This window comes from Corvus brachyrhynchos, unplaced genomic scaffold (genome assembly GCF_000691975.1).
Source record: "Corvus brachyrhynchos isolate BGI_N302 unplaced genomic scaffold, ASM69197v1 scaffold237, whole genome shotgun sequence".
In the NCBI taxonomy this organism is placed as follows: Eukaryota; Metazoa; Chordata; class Aves; order Passeriformes; family Corvidae; genus Corvus; species Corvus brachyrhynchos.
In genome coordinates, this window is record NW_008238959.1 from 779,794 (window position 1) to 794,896 (window position 15,103).

At 41.8% G+C, this 15,103-nt stretch overlaps 1 long non-coding RNA gene across 1 annotated transcript in view; it reads right to left on the minus strand.

Annotated features, from left to right (window-relative positions):
* Positions 1-4,058: 4,058 nt before the first annotated feature.
* LOC108447726 overlaps positions 4,059-15,103 on the minus strand; it is a 44,111-nt gene continuing 33,066 nt past the window's right edge. The window contains exons 2-3 of the long non-coding RNA XR_001863403.1: positions 5,844-5,913; positions 4,059-4,210 (exon numbers count right to left, since the gene is read on the minus strand). This is a non-coding gene — a long non-coding RNA (uncharacterized LOC108447726). The remainder of the gene's footprint in view (positions 4,211-5,843; positions 5,914-15,103) is intronic.

Below are 15,103 nucleotides of genomic sequence, written 5' to 3' on the forward strand. Positions count from 1 at the left end.
GAAACTTGTAGCTGCTAGGCTGAAATGAGCACCACTTGTTATAAAATATGGGAAGATCTGTGTCTCTGCAGTTCTCAGTTACTGCTCTTTTCTTTGACAATACTCTATTCTCTTCCTCTTTGTCTCTGCATTCCTTGCCTGCTAGCATGTCCCTGACTGCTTTTTTCTCTATGTGTGGATTGTAAGAGGCCTAAGGGATACTTTTTTTCCCTTTAGCTGTGCTATAGCCCAAGTAGCACCCAACAGCAGCCACACACCTCTGCTGTGTCTGAAAACAAAGTCACCGCTGACTTTCAGCCCAGGGCTTCAGCCCCCACAATTCCTTCGTCCTTTCAGGTGGACTTGAAGGAGGATGAGAGCAGAGAACTTCTAGGTAGACTTCTGGTCTATCCCAATGAACAGCTTGTGTATCCAGAAAGCTGCATTAGCTTTTCCAGCCAGATCAGTCGGTCTAATGCATCAGTAATGCAAACCGTGCCTCCGTAATGACCTCGGACCGCCACAGCTACGAGAAAGCTACAACTAAATTACAAATAGTTAGTCATCTAGACTGATGGCATAGCTCACTTTTGGTGAGGTGCTGAGGTAAATGGATTGAACATAGACTAATCCAAACATTTCCATTATTAGAACACGCTAGGCAGAGTCTCCGTGGGATGGGAATGAAATCACTCTGGAGCGCCTCAAACAGTTTGCGTGTGATCCACTATAATCTTATATATATATTTTCTCCATTCTCTGGTTTCATCACAGCCTTACTGCCTCAGTGGAGGGATTTTGCTTGTGAGGGTGTTTATATTACAGAGAAAGAAACCCCACTCAACCACTTGAAAGCTGGGATCATTTGAGCAATCATTTTAACATTGGCAAAATTAGCCAAATGCTGAGGTATCTTATGCGGGATGTTGAATTTCTAGCTGGTAGTGGACCAAAGCATTCTTTAAAAAAATAAATTTATCAATCCCATTAAATCTTCTTGCCCATTATTCTATTAAGACCAACATTAGATGAATATCTTGCTGCGTTTTGGCTCAGCTGGCAAAGTACTTTTAGCCAACACAATATTTTCAGTTTAGTGTGAGAGTTTTAGCTTGCTTTGGAGGCAAAGAAATGTAAAGATTTTTTTTTAACTCAATAACAATAAGCCTGATTTTATTGAACTAGAAAGATTTGCTCATAACATATACATGAGGTAATATTTAAATAAGACTATTCAATAAAATGCTAGGTATGTCACTTAGGCCCTGAGAAAGCAAGGTGCTGTTTTCAATTATAATTTTAATATACCTGAGCATGTGAGTACTCCCATTAAAGTCAATGGGATTATGCAGACGCTTAGAGTTAAAAGTGCTTTGCTGAAGAAGGATGATGGGACTAGAATTAAACACTAGAGGTTCCTCCTATGTGCTGCAGCTGAGGTCTGTATAAGAAAAGGAGTAGAATATACCTGATTCATACACAGGATGAAAATTAATTCAAAACATACTCCAGCTTTGAATAGAGATGTATTTTACAAAACCTGCTGGCATTAATCTGCATGAAATACTGCCTTAGCTAATAAGAACACCCGGGCTTTATTTATATATTGAGCCATTTGATAGATACAAATGAAGAAAGAGGTAAATAGAAGCCAACATATTTTTGAATAAAAGCCCAGAGGTTCTTTCAGAGTTCAATGATCTTTGTGTCTAGATTATAAAGAATTCAGAGCAGCTTCATGTGCCTTGCCAACTACTGAATAGAGCTCCAAAACATCTGTAATATTAAACAACTTCAAGCCTCCTTTTTATGCTTGTTTTCATCCAACAGTGATTTATAGAAATCTGTTGGCTTCTCCACTGGTCTTTTCTAAAAAGAAATATGCAGGGAGGAGGAGGAGGTTTTAAAATATGTTGGGACACGGCTACCAAACTGCAGCTGGAAATTAGAGATATTTTAACAGTGGATTTAGATTTATTTAGGAGATTATGGAGAAATGCTAACTGCATTACATCGATTATTTTAAGCATTGCAAAATGAATTCGTGGTGGTGTGCAAAGTACCACCGAGTTCACAGGTAGTTTGGTGTTTTTAGGGTAATTCAGAGAGACTGTGCTGCTTCTGAGGAGCAGGATTTCTTGGACTGGATCCCCACTGGTAACATTTTCCTTGCAGTAGAGTTGCAGCCCATTAATTCTTACTGTCCAAATATAGGTAGCATTAGTTTAAATTAGAAGTTTTATAACTGATTTAGCTGAGCTACTGAAATCCCTTCTGTACACAATCTTATCTCATTTTCAGAGATCCTCTTTGGATTGGTTTATACCTGTCCCAATTGACATATACCAAACACATTTTACTTGATGAAAAATCTCTCAAACTAGTTTAAAGTTACTCTTTGAGACTGGGTCCCATGCACAACAATTTTCTGATACGATGAAAAGTGTGATTTAGTTCAAACTGCATAACTGATGTTTATGGACACTCCATCACTGTAATCCCTCATTCATACATGTACAGCTGCAAGCAGCACCAATACGACCAACTTTAAAGTGGTATCAGCTCCCCAAAGCTGATGGAAACTAAACAGGGCGGTGTCTGTGCCTAGGAAATCCTTGTGTTAAAGGGCTGTAGCTTTTCCTTGTGAGATAGCTGAATGTTAGAAACTGGATCTAAAGCATGATCAATACTATAAGTTCCTGGACAACCTTATTTGTGGAATCAAGACCTTGAAATCAGGCTTTGGGCCTTCTTGAATTAATTTTTTTTTTGTGGGTTTTTTTATCTGTATGTTCCCTTGCCAGAAATTTGCTGACCACTGATGGCTTGCAGACAGCTTCTGCTGTCTTAGAGAAAGTTATTTGGTTACAGGACAATGCTTCTCATCCTTTGTGCTGGAGAGAATATGAAAAAATGGGAGGGGGAAGATGCAGTGAAGGTTAGAGTCACCAACAGGATTCGCTCTTTTTTAAAAAAGGAATGAAGGGCCTTCAACAGGTTCAAATTAAAGACAAATTAAAGTTTCAGAACATGGAAATGTTTCCAGGTTCTTCCACTTCTCCTTCAGCATATGGTCTCTTAACGCTGGTAATGCCAGATGGTCTCTTGGCCATTAATGAAGGGAGAGCAGAGTTGTTCACCAGGGAGGAACAAGGAACATCAGAAAAGCACTGGAGGAGTGTACTTTGATTCCAGGTGACTTAACCAGCAGAGCCATAATAGAGAGGGTGAAGATTCCAGGGTGCAATGTGAGTGTTACCAAGTTGGGGTAATCATTGAGAAAAGAAGTGCAAGAACAGGAGTAGCTTCTGCAGCCACCATGGGACGATCCACTGTGTCATAATGAAAGGCAGAATTATTAGGTCCCTTAAAAAATAGACATCAAGTTCCACTCCTCATATCCTTCTTTAGAAGGATTTTATGAGAAGCTCCTTTCATTTCAGTGTACGCCTTTTTCCTTTCTAAAGCAGAAACAAAGCTGCACTGGGAAGTGGGAACACTTCAGTACATCAGTATATTGGTTTTGCTTAGTGTGAGGCAGCTAGGAGAAGTAGATAGGAAAAAAGGAATAGCTCAAGACAAGTGACCTCTGGTAAACAAACAAGCTTGTTCCAGGGCAGCAGAGAAGCAGGGGGTAGGAGGATTCTGGCTTGACTACCCATTGAAGGTGTCCAAAGTAGTCTGAACAAGCACTACCAGAGTGCAGGATGCAGCCAAGTTACTCAGCAGGCTCAGAGGCTCTGTCAATAAAGCAGTAGAAACTGTTTGGTGAAGCCTATCTTAGACACAGGCACATGTGAAGCAGTCCGGCCTTGCTCAAACTTCCAGCAGTAGGCAGTATGGAGAGACATGCAGAGATGGTAATCCTTCAAATTTCTTCTTTCTAAAAGCATTATTTTTAGCTTGGAAATCAACCAATAGTCTGAATTTCAGAAGACTACTTTATCCCTGGGTATGTGCCATTTCAGGCTTCCCCAAAGATGGCAAAGGCTCAGCCCTGCCAGCATGCTGGGAAATGCATCTGGCACACTGCAGCCCACTGCAGCCTCCAGAGTGAAGCCTGAACTTGCACCCAGGAAAGGAAAGGACCACAGCTCTGTGCTTACCTTCAGGAAGACCATAATGAGGACAAGGATGGGTCTCAGCTGGAGCACTTTACGCCTGGTGTCCGTGTGTTTGTGATGGTAACAGAGGTGAATATCCAGGAAGGTGGCAGCAGCAAGAGCCTTACCTGGCCAACAGAGTGCAGAGAGGTATTCTCCCAGCATGCTTTAGCCTTCAAACTCTCATCTTTTTAACCTTCTTTTGCTGTCCCCTCTCACCTTTCCACACCTGTTGATTACCCCAGAAGATTTCTCTGCCTGCCAATTGAGTTTATTTCAATCCTGGGACACAAACCTTGCTCCCATACTACTTCAGACAATGGCCTTTGTTACCAAAACCATGGAGGCAGGGAATGACTGTGAGTGATTCATACACTACTGTTTCTGTTCTAGCATTATAACACCAGATATGCTGACCTCTGCAAGCCCTTGAAATTTCTTCTACTTTTCCCCACTGATTTCCTCCTTATTGTTACTGATTAATTGCTTGCACTGCAGTCCTGCTGTAGGACCAGGGTTTAAAGACATCCCTCAGTAGAAGACATCCACATGTACTTGTTTTCCAAATCTGAAGAGAAGAACTAGTTTTCCCAAAACCTGTTTTTTTTTAACTGTAGCCTGCTGATTCTGAATTCTCAGTCTCTAAGTTCCCACTCACTAAAGGAAATACCAGTTTCCTCTAACTCAATTTCTGAAGGAAGGGGTCAAGAGAGAAGATGGTCAGAATATATGAGGGCAGATTTGTAGCAACTCAGCCCATCAGACCCACAGGAGACGTAGGGAGGAGCAAGAGAAGGACAAACATTTGATTTAGCCCAGCAGAAGTGGGCTAGTTCTTCTACTCGCCAGTGCTGTGTTTGGTTAGATCCTTCTTGGCCCCATCCTTCAGACTTGGAGGGAAATGTGATCAAAATTCCATGTTCTCACTGAGTAGAAGAGCAGCTACTGTAAGCAGCTGACATTTGTCAGTTCCAGGAGAGTCTTGTCTTCCTTTTCAACCACCACTGGCTGGGCTGGCTGCCTCTCCAGGGATGTATCTAAGAGAAGTGCAGAAGTACAGACATCTGAGTGGTTTCCACCTGCCCATAGTTGATTCTGTATTTAAGTACCCCCAGGGTCCCCAGGCAGGAGCCACACTCCAAGGGTGAGAAACAGAAAACAGATGGTCATGTGAAACAGACCATCCCATCTAGGGGCATTTCAGGACATATTTATTAGTCAGGAGCATGCACCACAACAAAACATCGCTCTCCTTCTATAGGGAAAAGCCTTTGATGGTTGGTTAGTAATGACTAAAAATTAGACAAATCCATAGTCCAGGCTCTAAGTATGCCAAAAAGGGCCGTGTGCTGGCAAACATGCTATACAGCTTGTTCATTTCCTGTACGCTGTTTGAAGCAGCCAGAGCCCTTTCTCACTATTTAGTCCTTTGAATGCAGAGTAAAATAAAAACAGAAGAAGAAACATGTCGCTAGCAAAACTTCCAAGCTCAGCACTTCAGGAGGCACTTGAACACAGGGAGAGCAGACAGAAGACCCCCCAGAGCTGGGAAAGCCCCCACTTACAGCATCTGTTCTGCATAGTCTGCTCTGTGGAGATGTTAATAAATTTGTCTCTTGCCTGCACAGCTGTCATTCACAAGGTCACTTTTTTCCACCAGAAAGAGGACCTGACAACTCTCTCATGGCCTTACAGACACAAGCAGTGTTATAGGTAGAAGCCTATAAAAAACCAATCAGTCCATGAAGTGCACATGCTTACATGTTCTTTCAGGTGGGATCATGTCAAGTTCCTCATCAGTCCAGTCTCAAAGCCCACATGGTCTAGGATCCTGTGTTTGAAAGAGGAACAGAAAATTGGTGGACTTAAAAAAAGCATTAACAGTCTAACATCCCCTGCTTGCTCCTTGTGAAGTGTCCCTGGAGGGTGTGATCTACATCCTGAATGTCCTTCCTTGTTTCAAGGACAAAGTCATCACACACCATTTTGCTGGGGCACTCATTTCCCAAGATATCCACTTCGCAGTCTAAGAACTTCCAACTGAACTCAGCATTGATTTCTTTTCTGAGCCCATCGGTGAACTCTGCATACATATAAGACATTCAACCTGCTCAGCCTATTCCACCAGCCCCAGGTGCTTCAGGAGATGCAAGAAATCTTGCAGCAGGCAAGTATGCATCCACACCAGCCCCTCTGAGGGTGAGATTTGCACTCAGATTTGACCTCAGCTCTCAGCCTCTCTAGCATCCTGTGCTGGGGGATACCAGATCAACCCCTCTGAGGGTGAGATTTGCATTCAGATTTGAACTCAGCTCTCGGCCTCTCTAGCATCCTGTGCTGGGGGATACCAGAAGCTGCTAGTCAGTATTTTACAGACACGTTTCTTTCTGTGCACTTTGTCTGTGTTTTTTTTGTCTTAAATGCCAAGACAGAAGCTCTTGATTCATCTTAATTAGGTTTTTATTATTTTTAAGTGATTTTATCACATCTGCACTTGTCCCCTTCCTGAGGCAGCTCACCACCATCTCCAGATATCCTAGTCCCTAACATCTTACTGCGATCCTTTTAATTCCTACATCACAGAAAATGAAAACTGCTTGGGCAGGAGACTGCATTTTTCTATAGCATACATATTAATACTAGTTGACAAAACATCTTTTACAGAAAAAGTCAAAATAGGCATCTGAGGAAGAGTGATGGGATCTTTCGGAGGTGTATTTTTTAGAAGAACATAACTCAGCCTCTGCATGCACACTTCTCTCCATTGGCTATGAAAGAGCTCAGATGACAGGCTCAGGTGAAGATGTGTGCTCTGTGGTTAAGGGACATGAAACCTGACCAAGATGCCAAATCCTGAACAACAAATAATAGACAAAATTGCACTGCTGGCTTCTAAAGTGAGGCTGTGTAGTTAGTTACCACCACTCTCCACAGGGAGCAGAAGTTTCTATCAAACTGCCTTCAGTAGGACCCAAGTCTTTTTTCAGAGCTCATATCAAGTGTTCCAAGTCACATGAATATTTTGCCTGCCCCTCTAGTGTATCTTATTTTGAATGTACCAACAATTCAGCTTTATCTGCCATTGTATTGGGCCTTTGCCTGCTTTGCTGAAGTCTCACTGACATGTTGCTCTCAGTGAAGCACCAGGCTTCAACTAAAATAAATAACTTCATCAATTTCACCTCCTTATTCCCATTCCCCTCTCCAGGCTGCCAATATATTTGTTAAACAATATTAGACCTTGACACTTGTGTGCCAACAATTTTTCAGACACAAAAGTTTGCTATTTTTTTGTGTCTGTTGCCTCCAATTTCTTAGACAGCTTTTGGTTTATGGCTTCTCATCATGTGAGAGCTTTAATTTTTCTTTAGTAAACACTTAACCAAGATCTTATCAAAGTTCATTAATAGAAGAATGTGGGATGCTGGAATTTTGGTTTGGTGATTTTTATTTGTTTGGTTCAGATTTTTTTTTTTTTTTTTGGTACAGAAATCAGGATGGAAACACATAGATGCAATTGCAAGATCCATTCCCAGAGTGTATGCAGTGTATTTCAAGTCCATGAATAAACTTCTTCTCATCTTAGTTACACCAGTGCAAACTAAGAAATCAAGCAACAGCTTTGTTAGTTTTGGCTGATTACTTGGGCAGACTTAGCCTAACTGAAAGAAAAACCAGCTAAAAGTCTTTCGAGAAGTTTACAGTCTGATCAGATAGCATATTATAAATATAATAAGCTAGTATTTTCAATAACAATTTCATTTATAAAATCACCTTGTCCAATGCACTGGAAACACTATATACTTGCATATACCAGTACTTTGTTACTGAATGCACATGTTAATGCAGTAACAGTGATCTGGAGAGCTCAGTAAGAAGAGATGAGAATGAGAAAGAAAACCAGCAAACATGAAGAACCCAAAGAAAATTTAAAAAAAATATTTGTTATGAGATATGTCACTGTGTCTTTCCTTGCTGTTATTTTCTGTACAGTGCAAAACAAAGGAGGTGGGTAGGAGGAAATGCGCAGGAGATTAAATAACGGGGGTTGTAAGATTCCTCCAGAAATAGTGCACACCGCCCCAGGGCATTGGGAAGCAGCTGATCATCCCAGCACTGGCCTGTTTGGCCCATGAGCTGGCACGTCACCAGCCCCACCGAGACCCAGAGCTGACAGACATTCCAGTCTAACACCATTTCCGACAGAAAGACAGAGAGTTGTGTCCTGCCTCTCCCAGCCCAAGAGCAGAGGTGCCAAGATGATACGGAACTTGACCAAAATCTGGGAGGGAAGAACGAAGCTTAAGCCGTACTCACGCGCGCAGGCCTTCTTTTGTTATTTTAACCCAGTTATCGAAGCAATGTGTTCCTGTTGATTTTTAAACCCTATTTTGTTTTGAAAAGGCCAAACTGCGTCACTGGATGCATTGTCTGGTAATAGAGCTCCCAAGAGAGGGGAACTTCCAGCCAAGGTCCGAACCGGCTCAGCAAACTGAGGAGACGTGGGGATTTGAAACCAAAGATCTAGTCTGAAAGGGGTGGTCCCAATGTGAAATGATGGAGAGCACAGGGAAGGGGTGCCCATGGAGAGGCTGCAAAGGCATGGGAAAGCAGCAGGCACATTGGCCATGGAGGGGCCACGTTGACATTGGCAGATGGATACTGGCTCTCATCATAATTTGGGGCTGTGGCATGTTGATGTGAACAAGCCTTTCACAGCTGACATGTTTTTTTCCTTTTTGACTTGCAGTTCTACATTTTGCAGACCCAAAATTGCCTGGAAAATAAGTCTGGGGAAAGTACGACATCCACTTAGTCCTGAGAGGTAACACTGAGGGGATGTATCATCAATAATGTTTTTGGAAAACAGGGAAGCCAAGAGAGATGACTAGAGGAGGAGGATCGCTTTACAAAATGCTAGCCTACAAAGAAGGACTTTTGACCTATAGGATGGGGAAACACATGTGGGGTTAGGGCTGGGAAACAGGTATGAATAAAAAAAAGACAAAGGAGAAGTGGTCAAAGTCATTCTGATGGAGAAGGAGAGTGGGAAACCCAAAGAAAGGAAAGCATTATGCAAAGGGCAGGGTAGGACAGAGAGAAGCTGAGGAGGCTGGAAGGAGTGAATAATATGATGATGCTGGGAAGGCCTTTCCAAATGAAAGAGGGAAGCTAAGATGGTGAACCTGCAGGAGGGGAAGTCCTTCCTGTTTGGTACACAGCAGGAGAGGAACAGCTGCCAGTCATGGGAAACTCAGTCCAGGGAAGGAAACACAGAAATGCATACAATAGGGGATGGAGAAAAGACAAATCTGCATGGCAATGAAAATGATCTTTCATTTATCCTGGACAGGACATTTGCTGCTCATCTCTTTGGACTTTTTATTTCCCTTTCTCCATTTTCTAGGTTACTACAAGCATATGAGATCCCTGCTGAAGCTCACATGGTTTCTGTGCACAGAGGGACATGGAGATCTCAATATATGGTGTCTCCTACTAAAAACAGTTTTTGCTGCCACATGAAAATGCATTTAGCTTGCATATGGATGACATTTGCAAATTCCTTCAACGATGAGCTTTAGCTGTCATAACTGTCTCAGTATTCCTGTTTCCCTTATACCTGCAGTCTGTCTGCAGAGATAAAGCAACTGAGAAAGAATATAGATTTTCTTCTTCAGAAAATCCTTATTTTTGTCTTATCAGTGAAATAAGTACATCCTGTGCACAGAGACTAGAAAAAAAATTTAAGAATCCAAGTTGCTCAAGACCTTACCATTGGCTTACACTGCCAGATTATTATAAAATGGCTTAAGTAAATAAATAACATTGCATTGTCCAAAAAATCCTTTCTTGGACAGCTTTGTATCCAAGCTCTTTATGCAGTGAAGGTAACATTAACATCTTCCTGGTCCTTTAAAAAGTAGTCTGTTACATTGCTATAAAAAACGTGGGGAAAAGATACTCCAAAATTATTCCATATAAGGAAAATCTGAAGCATAATTTATTACAGCCATAAATTCTCATGTAAATGTCAGCAACCAGTAGATCCCAGACTTCAGTGATGGCAACTCTCCTAGTAGGAAAGATTCAGTGTTTAGTTTGAGGCCGTAAAAATGCTCATCTGTAGCCTTTGGACTGCCTGTATTCAGAAACTGCCTCCCAGCCAACAAAAGAGACTCAAGTGTGACAGATTCCCATTAGGATTTGTGTCATGGCAACAAGAGCATTGGCAAAGCAGGGTGGTCAGCATGGGACACTGTGTGTTGTCTCTCAGCTTTCATCTGAGAAACCTAAGACACCTTTACTATGGAAACCATGTGCCACTGCAGCAAGACAACAGAAGCCTGTTGCCTAAAATTGGAGGTTGTTTGTCACTCATGACTCCCAGGGCTTTTGGGATCCACAATACCTTGAGACACTCAGTTTGGAGAAGATATGAATTCAACTTGAAGGCTGGTACTGGAGGTGCAGGAATAACAACAGGGCAAGGGAAAGCAGAGTGTTGAGGTAAGGAGCCAGTTTCTACCCCTGGGCTAACTTCTCGTGTGTTTTTTATTTAATAAGGCTGACATGTTTCACCTGTGCTTTCTTTAGCCCAGGGGAGTAGAGTCCTCGTGCCCATGGCCACTTTCATGCCCTTCTCCTTAGCTCTGTCTCTGCCCTTACCTTGGCCTGCTCCCTGGCATGCTTGAAAGAGCCTTTGCCTCTGCAGCAGGGTAATTTAGGTGCAAGGCAGGAGATTATTCATGACAAAAAGCAACACCAAGGTTGCTCCAGCTTGTACTGTGTTCAGTTGCAATACAACCTGCCAAGGTAGAGATGCTTTCCATGTTCAGAAATAAAAATAACTTATTTACAGGTTAACATTCTCAAGGTGAAAAACCAGCACATATTCAGTGGAAGGAGCACGTCAGGAACCAGGATGCTTTTCTTTTCCTTGTTTTCTCATTTCTCATCTCCTTTGCTTCAGGGTTGTTCTCTTTCTTTCTCTACTTCACTCCCAGCAAATTTGAAACTCTTCCCTTATTTCTGTCCCCTGTTGCCTTTCTCTGCAACACCCATACCCAGTCCCAAAATTACAGCTTTCCAGCAGTGGTGGGAAGGAATAATGGGGCTGGCTCACACACTCAACACACAGCCCTTTCCTGGGATGATAGTGGTGGTGGGTCTGTGACTCCAGCTGGCCCAGCTCACAGGTTGTGGCTAACCTGTTTTATAGGTGAGATGACACCTTTGGAGCAAACGTTCTGGAGATGCTTACTATACACTTTGCAGCAGCAAGGCACAGTCCCTCCCTCCAGGGCTACTCAACTGGCTTTGGAGAATGCAGCCTGACCACACAGTATCAGCCATTGACTTTGAGGCCAAATTCCTCGCTGATTACTCTTTTTTTCCTCAAAGATGAATGTTTGTAGGCAGTAAGTATGAGGTGCTCAAACACTCTTGCTGTTCCTTCCCCACACACTAAAAATGACTGGGAATTTTTCAGTGAGTACCCTTTCACGTTAGTAGGTGCACAAGACCATCAGAGAGAATGGAGCAAGCTGTATTTTTATTTGGTGCAAAGATGTCCAAAACTAAGGCAAAGATCCAGGGAGGATTAGGTACAAAAGGAGACACTGTGAAGGTAGGTGATGTGGGGAGCACCCTTCAGAAGGTCCTCTTCAGGCTTGGATGGGGCTTTGATGACGTTTGGCACTCACTGAAAAAGGTCTTGTCTGCATCAGCCTATTACTCATGTCAACAGCTTGCTCTTCAAGTCAGCCTCAGGACCTGCTGGGGCCCCAGGTCATACAGGCAGAAGAGCTGCTGCCTCAGATCTTCCTACTGGAAAGCAAATGGAAAGGTGCAGCTTTGGGGAAGAATTGGTCCCTAAACTCTAGAGGAATGGTCAGGTACTTACAAAGAGGTCATCACTGTTTTTGCAAGATCAGCCTTCCTATACATTTTAAAGCTACACATTTAGATTTGAAGCCTTAGAAAAGAAAGATGTCTTTTAAATGATTGTTTTAATTTCCAACCACCATATTTTAAAGCCAGTCTCCTCAGAAAGTGAAGGCCGTTTGAATGAACGTCTTAAACTTTTTCTCCTTACTTCTCCACTTCCCCTTTCTGCTCCTGTCAAGAGTGGCTCTGACTGCTTCAGCCTTTCTTTTGATTTTAAAAACACAGATGTAAGCAGATAATGAGGCCACAGGAGGAGAATCCTTCAGGATGTCTTGTTTGGTTTGGAAATATTTAAATGTCTGCTGCATTTCCTTTGAGCACAAGGCAGGAGTCTGTGAAAGGGCACTGCTCCTTCTGCTACCCACAGTACTGCTAGGGGTGGGAGAGTGTGCGTGCATGCAAGCATATGTATGCATGTGTGCATGAGAAGGTTTCTAATCTTTTCAGCATGGTTCTTTTTCCTGGGATAATGCAAAACATTTCTGTAGGTCACATTTCCCTGGAGGAAAAGATTTTAACTCAAGTAATTCAGGTGAAGCTTGTTCTATCTAAATAGTCTGTCAGTTTCACATTATTACAACAAATTCATAACTTTCTAAATCACAGTGAAGAATGATTTTTTTGTGGTTTGGATAGGTTTAAGTGCTTGTGGCCATTATGAATGATAGTTGGTCGTTTTAGATTAAGATATCACAATCAAGATGAAAATTTTATTATTGTGTCCTACATAAAACAGTGAATGGCTGTTGGATAAATTACATGATGAGTCTGAGAATCAGAGTCAATCACCTTTGCAGTGTGGGTGGTACAAAGCAGTTGCCCAAGAAACCCTAACACAGGAAGAGAAACATTCCTCATTTTTCTCCATGAAGTTAAAACTGCATTGCAGGCTGCTCTCAACTTCCTATTGACAAACACCTTGTGGTCTGACTACCACTGATGGTCCCTGGGCAGAGGTGGAATATAACTGATTAAAAGGCAAGGACACTTCATGGTAGACAAATGCGCAGAGAAGATCCATGGGTTATACCACAGACAAATTAATAAATTTAATATCCATGGACTTTTCATAAGATTTGAAAAGTCAGTCACATACAAACCATGGTTTCATCCAAAGATAGCTGAGGTCTATAGAAAGTATTAATAATAAAGTGTTGTATACAGAAATGTTCAAAAGAATTGGCAGTATTCATGCTAGAAAGAGTTGTGCCATTGCCAAACATGAAATATCACTTGTTGGCTTCACTAATCTTGTTTAGGCCCTGCAGTTCAAATTTAGAATACAGCTATCGATACAAAGAGGAACAGAATAAATTTGCAATACATAAATAATAGAAAATTACAGTCTGATCCAAGAAATCTTATGAACTTGAGAATGCCCTGACCATGACAAATGATTGTGACATTTTGAAGTGATTTGTTTGGATTTTCAGAAATAAGATTGTTTCAAACGAGCATAAGTTACAAATACTATTCCACACTGGTTGTGCCCACATACACTATCCCAACATGTGCTTTTAAGCCTCATCTTAATTATGTTTTTTTCACTGTGTCTTTTATTGCCTATGCCTTTGTATGTCATCTTAATCCTTGCACACTGACATATCAATGTTTTTTTACCCATCATAAAGAAACCTCTCAGCTTCCTTTTTTAGCTCACACATTTTTCAAAACAAACTAGTGGAAGGATGAAAATCTCCAAATGTTTTATTTTAATTTCTAAGGAGACAATAAATGTGAGGAAATGTTTTTAATGTAACACATTGTATCAGTGGAGACTGTATTGTAAAGAGCATTTTTTTTCTATTTCAATTCATTGTGCCAACAGCTGAGTGATGCAGCTACTCCGCTGTTAAAAATAGTAGTACTATTACAAGTTTAAAGCAGGATACCACGAAATGCACTCTACAACCACAAATGCATTCCAAAGTGCTGTTGCTAGTAAATACATGTCCTGGGCTTGTCTTGTGGGCAAGCCAGAGAGTGGGATAAATCCATGTACTAAGGATGGACATTAGATGAGAGCTCAGTGAACACACACAGGCACGCAAGCCTGCACACACACACTCACACACGCACTCACACACATGTATAAAAGTAAATATTTATTAAATGGACGTCTCAGTGTCAGCCCTGCTCTGTACGATGACATGATCCAAGTCTAGAAGCCTCAGCTCAAAACAAAACAACCTGTGAATACTTGACCTGGAAGCAGTGAGAAATTCTTCTGAAATTCACTGATCTTCTAACATTTAACCCTTACCAGCTCCACTTCTGGTGTCTGCATGGATATTTGAGGCAGACCCTGAGTGGCAGAAAGTGAGATATGATATAATTATATATCTCCAATAGATTAACTGCCTTAGGAAAGTAGGGCCAGATGAAATAGGATGTGTTCTGAACAAGGGAAGAAAAAACACACAGAGTACATGCTGCTCCCAGAAGGATAAAAAAGAAAGAAAACCTTTGAAACAGCAAAGATTGTTACATTCAAATTACTCCTTCCCAAGTCTGTAATTTCTCAGCTAGGTCAAAACAGAAAATGAGTGATTACTGTTACAACTGGCATACACTCTGCACTTTGGCTGCATTTAAGATACACAACATTTTCCAGAGAATCATGTTGGACAATTTGTCTTGAGTATTTTAAGCCTTTTTCACATGTCCTGAAAGACATAAGCAATAAAATACCTTAAGGAGTGCAGTGGCTGCAGAGGGGAGAAGGCATGGGCCCAATGTCAGGGCACCCGGCTGCTTTCCTGACTCTGTTCCCATCTATCATACAAACTCCAGATGGATTGCTGACACCGATACTCCCCAGCTCGGCTGCCTAAAGTTCAAAATCTCTTTGCAAGAGTAATTTCCAGTGTCAATAGTACTGTTTATCTTCACCCAGAAGAAAAAGTAGCTGCGCCTAGATACCTAACTCCAGATTGACAGGCAGAAATAAGCACTGTGGTTTGCAGAACTAAGCTCCCACGGGGTCAATGTGTGGTGCTGTACCTGTTTGCATATCTGTGCTGCCTAACTTGCATGGTAAGGAGAGAGAGTCCTCAAAGAAGTTTCTCAGCAGG